The sequence below is a fragment of the Megalopta genalis genome, chromosome 10 (assembly GCF_051020955.1).
Source record: "Megalopta genalis isolate 19385.01 chromosome 10, iyMegGena1_principal, whole genome shotgun sequence".
In the NCBI taxonomy this organism is placed as follows: Eukaryota; Metazoa; Arthropoda; class Insecta; order Hymenoptera; family Halictidae; genus Megalopta; species Megalopta genalis.
In genome coordinates, this window is record NC_135022.1 from 6,819,750 (window position 1) to 6,836,484 (window position 16,735).

General features: G+C 35.9%; 1 long non-coding RNA gene across 1 annotated transcript in view; it reads right to left on the reverse strand.

Moving 5' to 3' along the window:
* The window catches only part of LOC143260134 (uncharacterized), a 32,665-nt gene extending 16,184 nt beyond the window's left edge, over positions 1 to 16,481 (reverse strand). Inside the window, exons 1-2 of the long non-coding RNA XR_013034242.1 lie at positions 16,269 to 16,481; positions 11,385 to 11,526 (exon numbers count right to left, since the gene is read on the reverse strand). This is a non-coding gene — a long non-coding RNA (uncharacterized LOC143260134). The remainder of the gene's footprint in view (positions 1 to 11,384; positions 11,527 to 16,268) is intronic.
* Between the last annotated feature and the right edge of the window lie 254 nt (positions 16,482 to 16,735).

Sequence of the window (16,735 nt, forward strand, 5' to 3'; positions counted from 1 at the left end):
ACCAAAAGAATCAGTAACATTAAAATATACACAAAAGCTGATATACCAAGAATAGACTGCTTCAACTTAAAACTCACCCGAAATTACTTCAGCAGGATTGGCCACACCAAAAATCAAATAATAATAGACACAATGAAAACGGAAGAAGAGACGACCCCCAACAAGTTAAGCTCAGGTTACATACCCCCAGAGCTGTTCCTCTTCTGTGACCATAATGGAATAATCCAAGATCAACATAACTTACCCATAATCTACCATAGGAATAGACACTCCGCTAATAAGAAAATCAATCCAGACGACAACAAATACATACGATAACAATCCAACTACTCAACAGCACTCTCTATCAAGGACAAAATGGACAGGGATAGACTAAACAAAGATTACTCCTAGCTAGCTAACGACGCCAGGCACATTGACGAACTCCGCAGAAGAACCCGTAAAAAGTGAAAAAATAGACTAAGTTCCGGAAAAACAAAGGTCATTAGTTATTATCAGTGATTGTCTTAAGACCTGTATACAATCCTTAAATAGCGCAAAATGCTTAACAGCAACATTAGTTTTAAGTTCCCTTGTAAATAGATCCTCCGAACCCTAACCCACCCATCCCAACTCCTCACCCCACACCTACTGCCTTATTTATTTATGTTTTAATTAGCCTAAGTCATATTTAAGATAGATGGTAAAAGTTTTTTTAAGACTCTTCCTTTTCTTTTACTAACAACTAACGATACAAGACTGATAGCATATAAATCTCTCGCCCTAATAACGTGCCTAAAACATATCATATTACCATAGCTAGCTATAGAGTTTATCCAAATTGATAACTAATGGCTATCAAAATTTTTATTATTAATGTTAAAAGTATTTTTAAGTAGGATTATTCTCTGTATATTATGACTGAAATGAGAAAAATAAACTTACTTTAAAAAAAAAAAAAAAGACAAAATCTGATATAATACTGTCGATCAATCCGTCGGAATTAAAACAAATAAAGGATTGTAGAACATCGAACGAGGTATGGCGGAAACTCGAGCAGATCTATCAATCACGGGGGCCTGCGCGTAAAGCTACGCGCATGAACGAGGGCGAAGATGTTCGCGAACACCTCAGGAAATTCTTTGATGCTGTCGACAAACTACACGAAATGGACGTGGATATCAACGCAGATTTGCTGGCAATTTTGTTGCTGTATAGTTTGCCACAGAGTTTCGAAATTTTACGCTGTGCAATTGAGTCGCGTGATGAGTTGCCACCTCCCGATACTCTTCGAATTAAGATCATCGAAGAAAGCGACGCACGCAAAAATGAATCGTGTGACACAGTGCCTAACGCTATGGTTGCCGGAAGACGTGTAAGACCAAATTATGGGAAAAATAATTATAACAGAGCTGCGGAAAATATACCGATGACGACCGCTCAAAACCGAAATGTTTTCGATGTCGGAAATTCGGCCATATAGCATCCGAGTGCCGCAAGGGTAGAAACACGAGACACTCGGCTAAAGGTGCTAGCAGCGATATCTCCTTCTACACAACGTCGGAATTCGGGCAAAAATGCGAAATAACACGAGTGAATAACGGGGTGAGCGACGGATAGTGGCAGCACGCCTCACCTGTGCAAGGATCTAAATAGCTTCGAATATATCGACAAAAGGCTGCATGGAAAATTAAATCTTGCAAACAATGCGTCGACAAACATTAACGCGAGTGGAACTTTGCGCGTAGTTATCGATGAAAGGGGTTCAGAAAAGAACTTGACGCTAGAAGACGCTCTGCAAGTACCGGACCTAAGAACGAACCTGTTATCGGTCGGGAAAATAACGGATCGTGGATACAGAGTGCTTTTCACAAAAGATCAAGCCAAAGTCATCGATGGTAAAGGCAATAACAATTTGACCGCCATTCGTAAAAATGGCCTATATTACGTGACGAAAAAAGGGTCCACACACAGGGCCATGGCAGCAGACGAGGACGCAGCGAAGTCGCAACGGAACAACGAGCTCGAGATATGGCACAGGCGGCTTGGACATTTAAATCAACAGGATCTACTGGAAGCGAGGCGGAAGTGCATCATACCGAGTGGCAACGTTGAAGATTTTAAACGGACATTGTGTTGCGAAATTTGTATCGAAAATAAGATGACGCAAACGCCGTTTGCGGAACAATCGAAGCGTGCGACGGAAGTCTTAGAAATAATTCACAGCGATGTCTGCGGCCCCATGCGAACGCACTCACACGCAGGTAACAGATATTTCGTCACGTTCATTGACGATTATTCTAGGTGGTGCGAAGTTCGGTTTATAAGGTCAAAGGACCAAGTATTTGATGCGTTCCGAGAATTCAAGAACTATATATAAAATCAGACCGGTCGCAAGATGAAATTCCTACAATCGGATAATGGGAAGGAGTATATAAATTCGCGGTTTGATAAGTTCTTAAGCGATAACGTGATTAAACGTAGGTTATCGGTCGCATACAATCCACAGCAAAACGGGGTAGCCGAGTGGAAGAATCGGACGATAGTAGAAACGGCGAGATGTCTAATCGCGCAATCCGGTCTACCGCGATCTTAATGGGCAGAAGCCGTATCGACGGCGAATCATATTCGTAATCGATGTCCGTCAAGAGCTACAGCCAGAAAATCTCCTTTTGAGAGGCTTTACGGGAAGCTGCCCGTCGTTAAACACTTTCGCGATTTCAGATGCGACGTCTATTTTCTAAATAACGATCCGAATAAAGGGAAGTTTGAACCACCTTCGCGAAAGGGGACTTTCGTCGGGTATTCCGAATGTTCGAAGGGATATCGAATATGAAATAAGGATGCAAAACGGGTAGAAATCGCGCGCGATGTAAAGTTCCTCGAAAATTTCAGCGCGAACGACATTCAAAAGTCTGCCGTAAAGAACGTTCCCTCCGAAAATATCCCGCAAAATGATTTAGGCCGCGACGAACACAATAGCGAACCATTAACTTTCGATGTCGATCTGTCTTCTCAAGATTATCAAAACGATAATATTGATTATCTTCAAAGAGAAGATAATCTACGCATCCCAACTCCCGAAGCTCAAGAAGCACCGTCACAACCTGAAATCCCTGTCGAACAATTATCGACGAACGATATAATAAATTCTAGTCCTAAAAATCATGATGAAATGTTAAATAGAAAACGACGACAAAATTCAAATTTGCAAATTAAAGAAGTTTATGAACCATTAGATTTAATTTAACTTATGAAAGAGTCTAAAATAGGAAAATTTTGTAACCAATATAGTAGTCCACACAAAGTTGTAGAAATCTTGCCGAATAGAAATACTAATTGGAGGTAATCTACGTATAGTACACACTAACAAATTGAAAATTGCACATGTAAGATCTAAATTTAATTAACAAATAACGGTACAATTAACAATAATGCCACATATGTATTACGTATCAACGAATGTTCATTAGACTTTAAAATTCCAGTACCAAGACAAGGTAAATTCTCAGAAATTTCTTGGAATTCAACGAACCAATGGATGATGTCATTCTACCAAATCACGACGAACCTCGCTGAAGCCTACCACAATCAAAGCCGTTATCTGTATCCGATGAGACGACTCGACAACTTCCGTGATGGTAGCAGATAGTTGTTGAGTGTCATGAAAACATCAGAACCACATTTCGAAACGTACCAGTAGAAAAGAGCATCCTATATAGCAACGATAAAAATAGCATCTATAGAATACGATATAATAGAGAAGTAAAATTCGCCCCAGGAGTTCATTCGCATTAACTTGATTAATTATATCAAAGATAATTTATTATTTTTGATTATAGAGAAATAAGATTTTTGAATATTCTAACAATTTAAATTACTGTCCTAAATAAAACATAATGTTTTAAATAATCTATGAGGTTCACAAAATTCGAAAATGTCAAAATTACTTAAAAAATATTGTCATTCCAAAACTAGTCTCGAACGCATTTCCGAAACTCGATCAAGCCCAAATTATGCAAATAACTTCATTTCACATAGAAACAATGTTAGCGAGAAGGATTTTTTGAAATTGGAATGTTACGACCCAAAATATTGCGAGAAATCTATTGCACTGTTATGTAAACAATAAACATTTACCATTTCTGTCTTTTTTAAAAACGTTTACAAAACCTCCAATAAGAATGAAAAATTACTTTCCTGGCCGAGTCTTTTCCGTACTTCAACCTAAACCAATGCAGTGTCTCACAATCAGTGATAGTACCAAATTGCAGGTTCGAAATACACAGCGTTCGTACTCAAACACATAATATACAACGCGATTCCATTTCACAAGAATAACTGCGATAAATACTGTTCGATATAAATCATAGACCTATTTAAACCAATAACACTACTATGAAAAACCTCAGGAATAAGTTTATTAATTGCATTAACTCTGTAATACTATAAATGCTTGAGTTTGCTCGAAAAGATTCGACATACCTACTCTAGCTTACTTAATAGACAACAAGGTTATATCCTCGCAAAATTTGCTACAACTAGAAAATCTGCATTATCAATTTCATCGAATGAATGTTCCAAATTGATCATATAAACATGGATTTTTATAAATCTAGAGTATTTGATTTAATCGTGTCAGAATCGGAAGCAGACGGTAAATTGATCAACGTACTCAAGAAAGCAATATCTCTAGTGACAGTAGGATTTGAATGTAGAAATAAGTAGCAAGGCAATCAATCCTCTGAAGCTGTATTGCTTGTTATCCAAACATGGTTGCAAGTTTTTAACTAATGGAAAGCAACAGCAAATAATGACGTGTAAATAAAAATTACCGATTCAGATTTCAAGTTTGCTTCTACATGACGTTTAGTGCCATTACTGCACAATTTGATTCATAGATAATATACACGACTTCGCACAATCACTTCCGATCCTGTTCACCCCGAGAAGTAAATGTTTCAGACTGTTAACCAAATTCAGGAAAGTTCGGTATGAAAGATCCAACATCAAATCTCAAATCCTTGCTCCAAAAGTACATCGAAATTCAGATCAATGTAGTCTTCCTTTTCTTGTTGATTACTTCCGCAATCGCGCCATACAAAGTCTCAAGCAGAAGAACCAGTCTTCTAGATATCTGCTGAACACTGACGTGAATCTTGACATGAAAACTGCATCACTCAATCTCCATATTGATCCAATCGGTTTTTGGTGACGATTAAAGCCGTAAATCTTCAAGCAAACAAATTCCTGCTTTCTAAATTTCCACTTGAATGTTTAGTAGGAATCGTGCAATCTTGGTATTTTTCATTATGCGATTAATATTTGTTGCCCGTTTATTGAGAATGTATCCACTGCAGGTTACATTTCTGGTTATGTATATCACACTATTTGAAATTATGGAACCAAATTTCCAAATACTTTGGAAATTGAGATTGATAGTTGTGAACATGCTTTGAAAATGGCTATATTTACCTATAATTAATACTTAGGGAAGCATCGCTCCAATATCGAAAGATATGAGATAATTAATAGCCCAGCCATAGTTTTCTTCGACTACTGAAACCAAGCTGCAGTAGTATCATTAATGCATTTCGAATAATTTGGTTTCGATGAATAACATAAGAGTGGGTGTTGCACTGCTTTTCTTCCTCTATATCATAACCACTACAGAAACTCATTTAGTTATTTCGGGCGCGTAGAGTACAAGAAATGACCTGCAAACTACCAAGAATGCACAGCTCTGCAGTAATAAAAAATGGAGTATTCTCAATCTGAATGTTCCATTTAATGCAACTCTTCATTTGTGGTGAAATTAGATGTTGGCGATTCCGTTGCTGATTCCGAATATTGGAAATTTGTGAAGCAACAACCCGACCCAACTATAAATTTTCCAATACAGATCCAGTACGCTGAAGAAAATAGTCTCGTGTGTCTAAAATCAAATCGATCAATTTTAAATCGCCAGTCGATTACCTCCTCTTTACTGGTATCACTTGGATCGATGCATAAGAATTCTAGCGCGACCATTATTTATTTTCCGTCGTTTCCCATGCAACGTTGTTCGTTAGGGCATTGCCATCGTACACTGTAACGAACATTCAGTTCTGCTTAGTTTTCAATATTCACAACGAAATAAATAGGCCCTCACACCGCGACCGTGGTTAGTTTTCATTTGTCATGAGTTAGCAGCTACTGTTACGTAGATACATATAGTTACGCTTGTAATTCTTCTCTGCTATTGTGCACGCGATTCACGTTACGCTTGTAATACTTTTGCGCTTGCAGCCTAGCTTCGCTACAACCGATTGCGCTTGCAAATTTCGATACAGCTTTGTAGCCATAAATTGATCGCTTAATCGTATCATTCATGACCTTCACGACACATCGTCACATTTCATCATTCTATTGTATATCATCTATAACCTCCTCTGTACGAATCTTATTGGTTAAAACATATTTAGCGTTATTACACCAGCGTTTTTTACCATACAGTCCACTATCCAATTCATCCTTCCAATCCTTCCTCCAATTCATCCTTCCCAACGAAAAGATACATTTGCAACATATTTGGAAATTTGAGAAGAATAATAAACTAGTAATTTTGGAAATTGTCGAACATTTAACTTATTTCTGCACTTTATGAGCCTTCCCGGGTACTACATATTTCCAAAACTTCATCCTCCGGTTACGTAAATACATACAACTGTGAGATGTAGATGGTTCATTCTATTATATAATATTTCACATAAAACATTATGATTCAGATTCTGATAATACTCTACATTGATGTTTAAACCCACGATTTAAAAAAGTGATGAAAAAAGTGATGTCAATTTTGCAGGTTGTCTTCGCTATAGTAAGCATGAAAGTAGTATAATAATACTTTACTATCCACACTTTAATTATGCATGATTCGTACTCAAGCCGCTATATGCACTATTCAGATTTGACGAGGAGATGACTATAAACAGTGCGGGCATGTTCGTCGCAAAAGTCTTCTCGTTAGCTTTAAACTATACGATAGTAGGAGTTATGAATTGTACATTAAAATTAATATAACAATTTGCGTTCAAATTTTTTCGAGCAAACTTATTATCATACATACAAATACACTGTATGTTACCGTGTTCGTTTGAACAGTTCAAACAGATATATGTATAATTCTTATAGTTCAATACTGTGCATAGTACAAACAGAATTAAGTCTTATTACGAATAATTTCTTTCACGAACCATAACTGAACGCGACATCGGGACAAAAATGTGTAAATTGTACATCCGATCGAAAAAATATAAAAACTCGTCTCGATGACTACATTGTGCAACATATGTCCAAAATGATCTATTGGAAACAAAAAATACTCCATAAATACTGCAGAATTCGTTTGAATTGATAGAATTAAGAATTAACTTTCCTACCTCGAGTATAATGATATAAGAAAATGATCACGTTTTCAGCTGGCATTTATGCATTACTATCCTATAAATGTAAGTTTCATAAATAACGCTAAATATTTATTAATAAAAATAAGATCAGATTAAATAAAACTAATTAAAACAAACACTATGTGGTATTACAACATAGTATAATATAAAGAGTATTTTCCCGAAACTACAGAGATTTAAATTATTATATTATCATTAAAAAGAATTTTTTCAGCTACTTTTAAAGTACACCTATGAGATGATTTATTATGTGTACAACATTATTTAAAATACCAAAATTATGAAATCCTTTTTCGAAAATCATCGGTTAGTGTAAACCAGTGTATTACAAAAGCTGAAAGGTAACATTCTCTATTATTCCGAAAATGTCTAGTCATATAAGTCAACATAATAAAAAACATGGAGAATACTTAGGCAATTATACAAACTAATATTTTTGTAATTTCTATTGCGTGTTTCGTCCAAATTTTAATAGGAGTTTGTAGACAAATGTTTTATTTTATTTTCTTCTCATGGTTACTCTGGGGTTTTAATAATGTCAAGTAGAAAGTTGATTGAAGTCATAGAAAATGCTCACTGGAAGTGTGACATACGAAGAACATTCCTGACATATTTTTCATAGCTTATCTTTCACGTACTTTAAATTCGCTCAAGAATAATTATTCAGCCACAGGAAAAGAACGTCGAACATAACGTCGAAAACGTGGGAATTTAAGACAGCGTTAAATTCATTTAAGACATCCACAACCCACACTCTCGATGAGAGCCAAACGTCCAAATATCCAAATAACCAAATCGACGACCCAAGCATCTTTTGCAAACGCAATTCAATAGATGAAACTGTGATAACAGCGAAGCCAAGATTAGAAGAAACAATGATGCAAACACCACTCATCTACAATCTCCCAGGAGCCTCATCTACGCCATTACATCTACCAATAATCTCACCTGCCAAGATCAGTGAACCAAGTATAACTTAGTCTATACCTGATTGCGAATCTAAATCCCAGGAGAACAGCAGTTCAACTGATGGAGACGAACCAGATATTAGCCCAGTTTTGCCACAACCTACGAACACGAATAACATTGTCACACCAGCAGATGAAATTCGATGAAAATTAATAGGAGAAGCTTGCAGTAGATTAATCGCAGGTCACAAGGGTGTAACGGAAACCTTAAATCAATTAACCCTTTCGGTACTACCGCCGCCTATTGGCGGCATCCACGGAAAGTTATGTGGGCACTTTATGTGGACACCGTGAACAGCACCAACGGAAAGTTATGTGGGTATGATTACTCTCTATAGTACACATTACTTTACTATTCTGTGTTTAAAATTCCCGGCTGTTCTAATCGTTCCATTATAATATATAATTAGTAACAGTCAACAGCGTGCCTTAATTATATATGTTTTATAATATATAGATAAGCTACGAAAAACAAATTGGAATGTTTGCTTATATCGTTAATTTTTTTAATGTATAACTTACAATTTGAATTTAGTTCCCTTCAGGATGAGTGTAAAACGCTTGAAAGGAGAACAATGAATAAAAGAAATCATTGATTCCAAAAGAGATTCTGATGAAGAAAATCAATATAATTTAGCATTTCGCAAAAGGAGGAACAATCGAGCACGTGTACTTAGCACCTCAGAATCTGAAGAAGCAGAAGAGCCTGAAGTACGAATTGATACTCCTTCTAGCATCAAATGGACATCAAAGAAGCTCAGTCCAAAAATTCATGATGTTACGCCACATCATTCGGGAGTAGTTGGGAACAATTTAAATCGTTCGTCGAGAATTTTGGATTACTTCAGACTACTTTTTTCTGAAGATTTAGTTAAATTTATTGTGGAAAAAACAAACAATTACTGGTGTCGACAGAAGGGTTCAGAAGGGATGGAAGTGGATGAATTATATTGTTTTATTGCTGCGTCGTTATTAATGACGCGAACCAAAAAGCTATCCTTAAATGAATATTGGTCTAAAGATAAGCTTCTCCGAAGCGATATATTCAGTCAAATTATGAGTAGAGATCGCTACTTTTCATTATTGAAAGTGTTGCATTTTACGGACATAGTCGGTCGCACTGCTGATCGTTTATACAAAATAAATGAAGTAGTGGAAATGCTACGAACATCTTTTTATCAATGCATTTCAGCCATACCAGCGGTTATGTATAGACGAAAGTCTACTCCTCTACAAAGGCCGTCTCTCATTTAAACAATATATTCCCTCGAAAAGGAGTAGGTTTGGTATAAAATCATTCCCACTTTGTGACTGCAAGACGGATTATATCCAAGATATAATCATTTATTGTGGGGCTAGTGCTACTGTAGCTACCGAATATCAATATATTGGAAAGCCAGGGAACTTTATAATGTCGCTTTTGCAACCTTTTCTAAACAAAGGCCATTGGGTTGGCAACTAAGACTATTGTATTTATCTGGATAACTGGTTTTCCAGTCCCATATTGTTCAACCTACCCCACGAAAAAAGTACGAACGCTTGTGGCACTGTGCAAAGAAGACGGAAAGAGATGCTTAAAATAACTGATAAATTGAAAAAAGGAAAGGCAGTGTTCCGCTCATCTGAAAATCTGTTTGCAATGAAATGGTTTGATAGAAAGAAATTTTATATGCTTTTCACTATCCAAACCGCAGAATTTGCAGAAGTACCTAAGAAGTCAAGAAAAAATGAAATTGTCCTAAAGCCCAAAACGCATACTGCCTATATAAGCACACCACAAAAAAACAAATCCCAATGGCGAAATTTCACCTTCAGTTGATTAAGGAAATATTAGAAAAATAACACAAGAATCATGAATATCATCGGCTCACAGGGGGACATTTTCCTTCGATATATCAGTCGGGGAAAAAAGATCGAAAACGAAGATGTGTTGTATGTGCGGCTGGTGGTGTGAGACGTGAATCCAAGTATCAGTGCGAACAATGTAATGTGGGCTTGCGCGTTTCCCCTTGTTTCGAAAACTATCACACCAAGTTACACTATTAGTTTTGTCGTTGATTATATTTCACTATTAGTTTTATTATTTATTATGTTACACTATTAATTTTGTTATTTATTTTAATTTTGTAATATTGGACCATATTATTTATATCAATGCCATTTACTTTAATTAATGTACTGTAAAGAAAGAGATATGATTTTAAAACGTTAAGCGCCATGCCTGTTTTGTTGTCTGTCCTTCCGTCTGATCGGCGAGATAAGATACCGTCGAAATCGGTTTTCTGCCGAGGATTGGTTTAGGTTACGACTAAGCAGTATAAACATTTTAGAAATGTTTTTCAAACACGTTAAATTCCGCGTCAGTCACCGATGTCGCGGTCCGAATGAAAAGTTTAGTGTCAATCACGCTCGAGATTTCTATGAATGCCGCAAAACATGTTTTCGCGGTTTACGCTGTCGGACAGAGCAACCACTCTTGCGAAAAACTTCCTCGTTCCACGAATGTATAACCGCGGCCAGGTCCTCCGTACCGAAAGGGTTAAAAGAAAAATATCACTGCCCCGAAATGAGAAAAGATTCACAAGAATTCATTCGTTCACTTATCAGAACAAAACCCGTCAACCCGTGATTATTACGGACACATCTCTGGAACCTTTTGACGAACTTGCCATCGACACATTTGGACTACTTCCAAAAACAATCAATGGAAATCGCTACATTTTAACTATGCGAGACAATTTAAAAAAGTATTGGTTAGCAGTTGCTTTATCAGATATTAAAGCCATGATAATAGCTGACGCGTCCGCGAGTCATTTCATTGCAATACGTGAGACACCAAAATCCATTTCGATAGATGAAAACACTAGTTTCTTGGGAAACTAATGCTACATGTTGCCGAGATGGATCGTTAAAAAGGAGCCATATATTGTATTAACAGAACATCTAAAACAATACATCGAGTCATATGAAGAATGGGACCTCTACTTACCATTTGCCATGATTTCATATAAATACCTCCGTCCACGAAGCTACGAATTTCACACCCCACGAATTAATCTTCGGGAATTACGATAAGTGAGCTAATCCGACATAACTTATGGTGGAGTAATACGTCCATGTGTAAAAAGAACCTGAAACAAGTAAATTCGATCCATGTTATATCGGGCCATACGAGATAGTAGATGTCGGATATAAATAATGCAATTTTAAAAACAGATGCGACCGGACACCTAATCGCGAAACATCAGGATAAATTAAAACACTCCTTCGTCTTCGATAGTTCGTCCGACACAAATTAAAAATTGGAATCACTTTCAGGATGAAGTAAATCCCGCTGATTATCCAGAGGTGCACGAGGATCTCTTAATATGCCAATGTATAAGGAAAATGCAACTCGTGTTTGAAGCTGAAGAATACAAGTTGTGTGAAAAATGTTGGTCTCGAGTGGCAGCAGAAGAAAGAGAATTATTTCCTGAAGGCTGCTGGCATATCATCGCAGGAAACCACAGAAGTGAGGCAGATTGTCATTGTGAAGGATATGGTTCTGTAATCCTGGAAACATCAAACGCTAGTCGATGCCGAGAATGCATCGAAGAATACATATTTCGAAATGTAACTGGAGACATTACAGTAATTAAAAAATGGCAAGGCCATTGATGTGGTTACTCAGTGGTAGCATCATGACCGTTGACAGCAACACACGCACATATATACTGCAAATAATTAATTTATACAAGCAGGAGAGTCATCGGATGAGAGCATTAATACTTTTGAAGAAATACTTCAATGTAGCAAGGAAAAAAATGTAGACCTTATATTTCATTGTGGAGATTTATTTCACGATGCGAAACCAACAACTTCTGATGAATTAAAATGTATGGAATTGTTAAATAAATACTGTATGGGTCCCAGGTTAGCAAGATATGATAATATCAATATAAGATGGTATTTGAAGTACGACAAATATTAATGATTGTTTTTTCATCAGAGCAATTAACATCCAATTTTTGAGCGAGCCAGAATTAACATTCCCACACTGTACTTTTAAAACTGTAAATTTTTAGGATCCAAATTTTAATATTGACATGCTAATATTTTCCATTCACGGGAAAAACGACCATCCAAGTAAGAAATATAATATCAATAGTTTAAGTACAGTGATTTTTCAACATTGATTCAGCCATTAGTAATTATAATCAAAATTATAGGTTGTGGAATAAATTGGCCAAATGGACTTGTTGTCTGTGTCTGGTTTCATAAATTATTTTGGAAAATGGACAGCCACCCCTAAAATGATCATTCCTCCACTGATGATAAAAATGGGTAATACCCATGTTGCAATTTTTGGTTTAAGCTGCATGAACGATGATAAATTAATACGGATGTTGAACGATTTTAAGGTGAACTTATGAGATCCATATATGTATTGAGAGGTCTTTCCATTTTTTTTTATTGCAAATGATTTTCATTCATAGGTGAAATGCTTTAATTTGTTTGTTTTACATAAAAAACGTGCACCATGTCTTAAACGTGGATATACTTCGGAAGCCCACCTTCCCTCTTTTGTTGACTTTGTCGTGTGGGGAGGGGAACAGGAATGTTGTATCACACACGTGTTTAACTCTAAAAGACAATACTACATTTCTCAAACAGGTATATTTTTAGATTTATTTATTAATTATGATGCATGAAAAATAAGAAACTACTGCTTAAGAAACGCACTTACAGATTGCGATTTCTTTATGCGAAGGCGAATCAAAGGCCAAACACATTGTCATACTTAGCGTAAACGGTAATAAGTTTAAGTTGAAGAAATTGAAATTAAAAACCGTTAGACCATTTGTGTTTGACACTCTGGTCCTTAATGATACAAATATAAAAAGTAACAATGATAGATTGCTATCAGAATCAGTTTTTAATATCGTCGACCGACGCATAGAAAATGAATTGATTCCTAGTACCGCGGAACAATTGTCAAATCATCCGAAGCAACCGGTCTTGCCGTATATTCGATTGAAAGTAATTTACTTGAAAGATAAAGAACGGTTCGATTCGACCAGGTAAGATTCTAATAAATGGAAATAAATAATATGTGTATTTTAGATTGGCACAGAAATATTGTGATAAAGTTGCTAATTCTCACGAATTAATTGTATTCTGTAAAACAAGAAGTTCCGGTAAGTACTCCAGGATACGACTGACATTATGAGCTATACTGAGGTAAACAAAAATTGCGATATTCTACAAGATGCTCGAAGGTAAAATTTGTGTTTGGTTTTTTAATTAGGAGAATTAAGGTTTTGTGGAAACCACATACAAGCAAAACTAAAAGGACACCAGTTTGGTTGAAAATAAAAAGCTATGAACAATACTAACAGTGAATGATCTAAATAAAGCATTAGGTAAATTTGTTAACAAAAATAACACTAACGCTTTTAATAACCTACAGAGGTCAAGCATATACAATGTAATATTTCAAAATATTGATTTGCCATTATAAGCTCGATTGTATTGTTACAATTAATTCTTTACATATAGTCGTGAAATAAAAGAACTTGTGCTATGTTTGGAAACTACTGAAACAACTGCAGATATTGGAAATATCAGGAAAGAAATTCAAAATTATTGTGATAAGAGAAAGGAGGAAGCACAAAAAGAAAAGACAGAAGTATATGTATACTTGCAAACAAACTCATTTAAAAATGATAATATACTATCAGATTTGACAGATTGGATAATCGCATGCTATTTTATAGATGCAAACATTATTTGCTAATAGACCGGTAAAACCCTTCAATAATGACGAGATAATAGTTATTGTCAGTAGTAGTAACGATGAAGAAGAAGCGGAAAAAACAGATAAAGCTAATGGCAGTGGAGCATGTAACAAAAGCAAAGAAACCGATAAAAATAATGAAAATCATAAAAGTTCTGTTGGTATAACATCTGAGAGGTAATTTACTTCAACTCAAAAACAGACAACAGCGCAGGTACATCATCGAACTCTATTAAACGATTCACAGTTTATATGCATAGGTCTTTGATTTACTATTAACCATGACATTTTATCATTTGCTACAGGATGAAGCATTGGGCGGTGATGTAATAAAGAAAATAAATTGAGGGAAGCCTAATAAAATACGGTTCCTACGCAATTTCGATTCCAATTTAGATTAGTTTGTCCAGGTCCGAATCCTTGTTTATACACTACTTGTAAAACATTATATTAAACAAATACTTTTCATTAAATCTTGAAATATTTGATAATATATAATATATATTATATATAATTCGGACATTCAAGTTGCAACAAAAAAAATACATACTATAAACAAATCTTAAAATCGTATAAAATAGAGATTTAAAAACGACATCAATCTTAAATAAATACTAATGATAGAACAACTAGTACAAGAACTAGTAAAACACCGTTTATCTGGACTGTGTTTATCCAACATAGTAACCCGTTACCAACAATTGGATGTCAGGAACGATGCTCCTCTTATCCAACTCCAGTCTACGCGACATACCCATTATACAACACACTGTTTTTGTTTCTTAGTTAGAAATTCTAGCATAGTCTTCCTGCATAGAATGTAAGATAAGTAACGATTTAATTCAGTTACTTGTATCTATGTGATTCGTCCAGAAACTATATTCTCATTACGTCTTCACACAAATCAAACGAAAAGAGAAAAAGAGTGGTGCTTTGTATTGAAGAAAAATTTGAAATTAATAGACGCTTCAGAAACAATTAATCTCTTGTCTCGTAAATATAACATTGGTAGATTTACTGTATATATCATAAAAAAATTATAAAGATAACATATTAAAATGCAAAGAAGATGATGCAGCAAACACGAATAGAGGAATAAAAATGAATAACAGCTTCTAAAAGTCGGTGAAAGTAATTCATCTTTGCATGAAAGATCAGATAGCGAACAAACCGTAATCACAAAGTTATATATATAATGTTGCAAGGTGCATTTCACACTGCGTAGAGTGCGATGTAGAAAATGTGATTAAAAATGATGGAAATGATAAAGGATTTCATATTCTTAACGACAATAAAATAATATCTCAAGTTATAGAGGATCAATCTGAAGTGAATGTATAATCAGGTACGCTATACAGTATGTTATACAATACTTACATTAAACAACTTAAGAAACAGTTTCAGATATCTAGAAATAAAGAAATAAATACAAGACATGCCCATAAAGCGACATTTTATTAGAAAATAAGCTTACATATTGCAAAGAAAATATATTAGGAATTGTAGATCTCGATAAGTTACATGCATGCCGAAAATTTCATCGAAATCAGTTAACGCAAGGTCATAGTTACGAGCATTAAACAAATTTTAAAACAGCAACTTTCTCACAATTATTGGACAGAAATATTAAAAATCAGGACAAAACTGCGATTTTTGCGATCTTTAATTGTTTACCGCTTATACCAAAGTCAACCGATTCCGCTGAAATTTTCAACATGCATATAAATTACCGAGATCTACGAAATGCATTTCTTAAATCATCGTTATATATATTTCGTCATATATTATTTTCTTTAATCATTCTAAGCAATAACAAAATTCAAGTTGTTCAGTCCAGTTCTAAGCAAGTTATGGCGTTTTAAAAGTTGTCCGAATATTAATATAAATAAATATGGCCGCGACGCCATATATCCGCAAGAACCGATTGCCCACGTGGAAGACACGTGCTTCCAGTTTCGCAAGCTTTCTCGAGACGCCATATGCGTAACGCACGTGGCGTGTAATAATTTGCACTGGCGAATAATTAGCCCATCCGAGAGAAGGTGTCCGAGCCATTGAAATGTAAATGAAGAAATTCGTACTGATAATGAGACTTACCGAAAAACTGATCAGAAATTCCCAGTTACGAATGCGGCTTCTGGCCGGTCACTAGTCTTGCCATATCTTTGGAACGGTCGCTGCCAGTTGTTGCCAGCACTGTCCTTTATTATTTCGCCTGCTGCCCTATGGTCTTTAGCGGCTATCTTCCTTCATTTCGTATGAATTAATCTCGGCTCGAATTGTCACAGTTACACTTATTTCTTCCAAATACCCAACACTACGGTCTACGCGACAGTGATCCTCGTTCTCGGCAGATCGCTTCCTCAGCCAGAAACGAGGCATTCCCCACTCCCCAGACTCACGGCTCGGCACGACGCACAAACCCTACGCGCACTCGCCGTTGCTCAGGGCCGGCACCATTCGACTCAGCCCACGCTCCGAGCGTCCTAGATCTCGCGGCATAATTCAGTGACTGTAGAGAATACCGCAACATGTTACAATTTCAAGAAATTTCAGTTTATGCA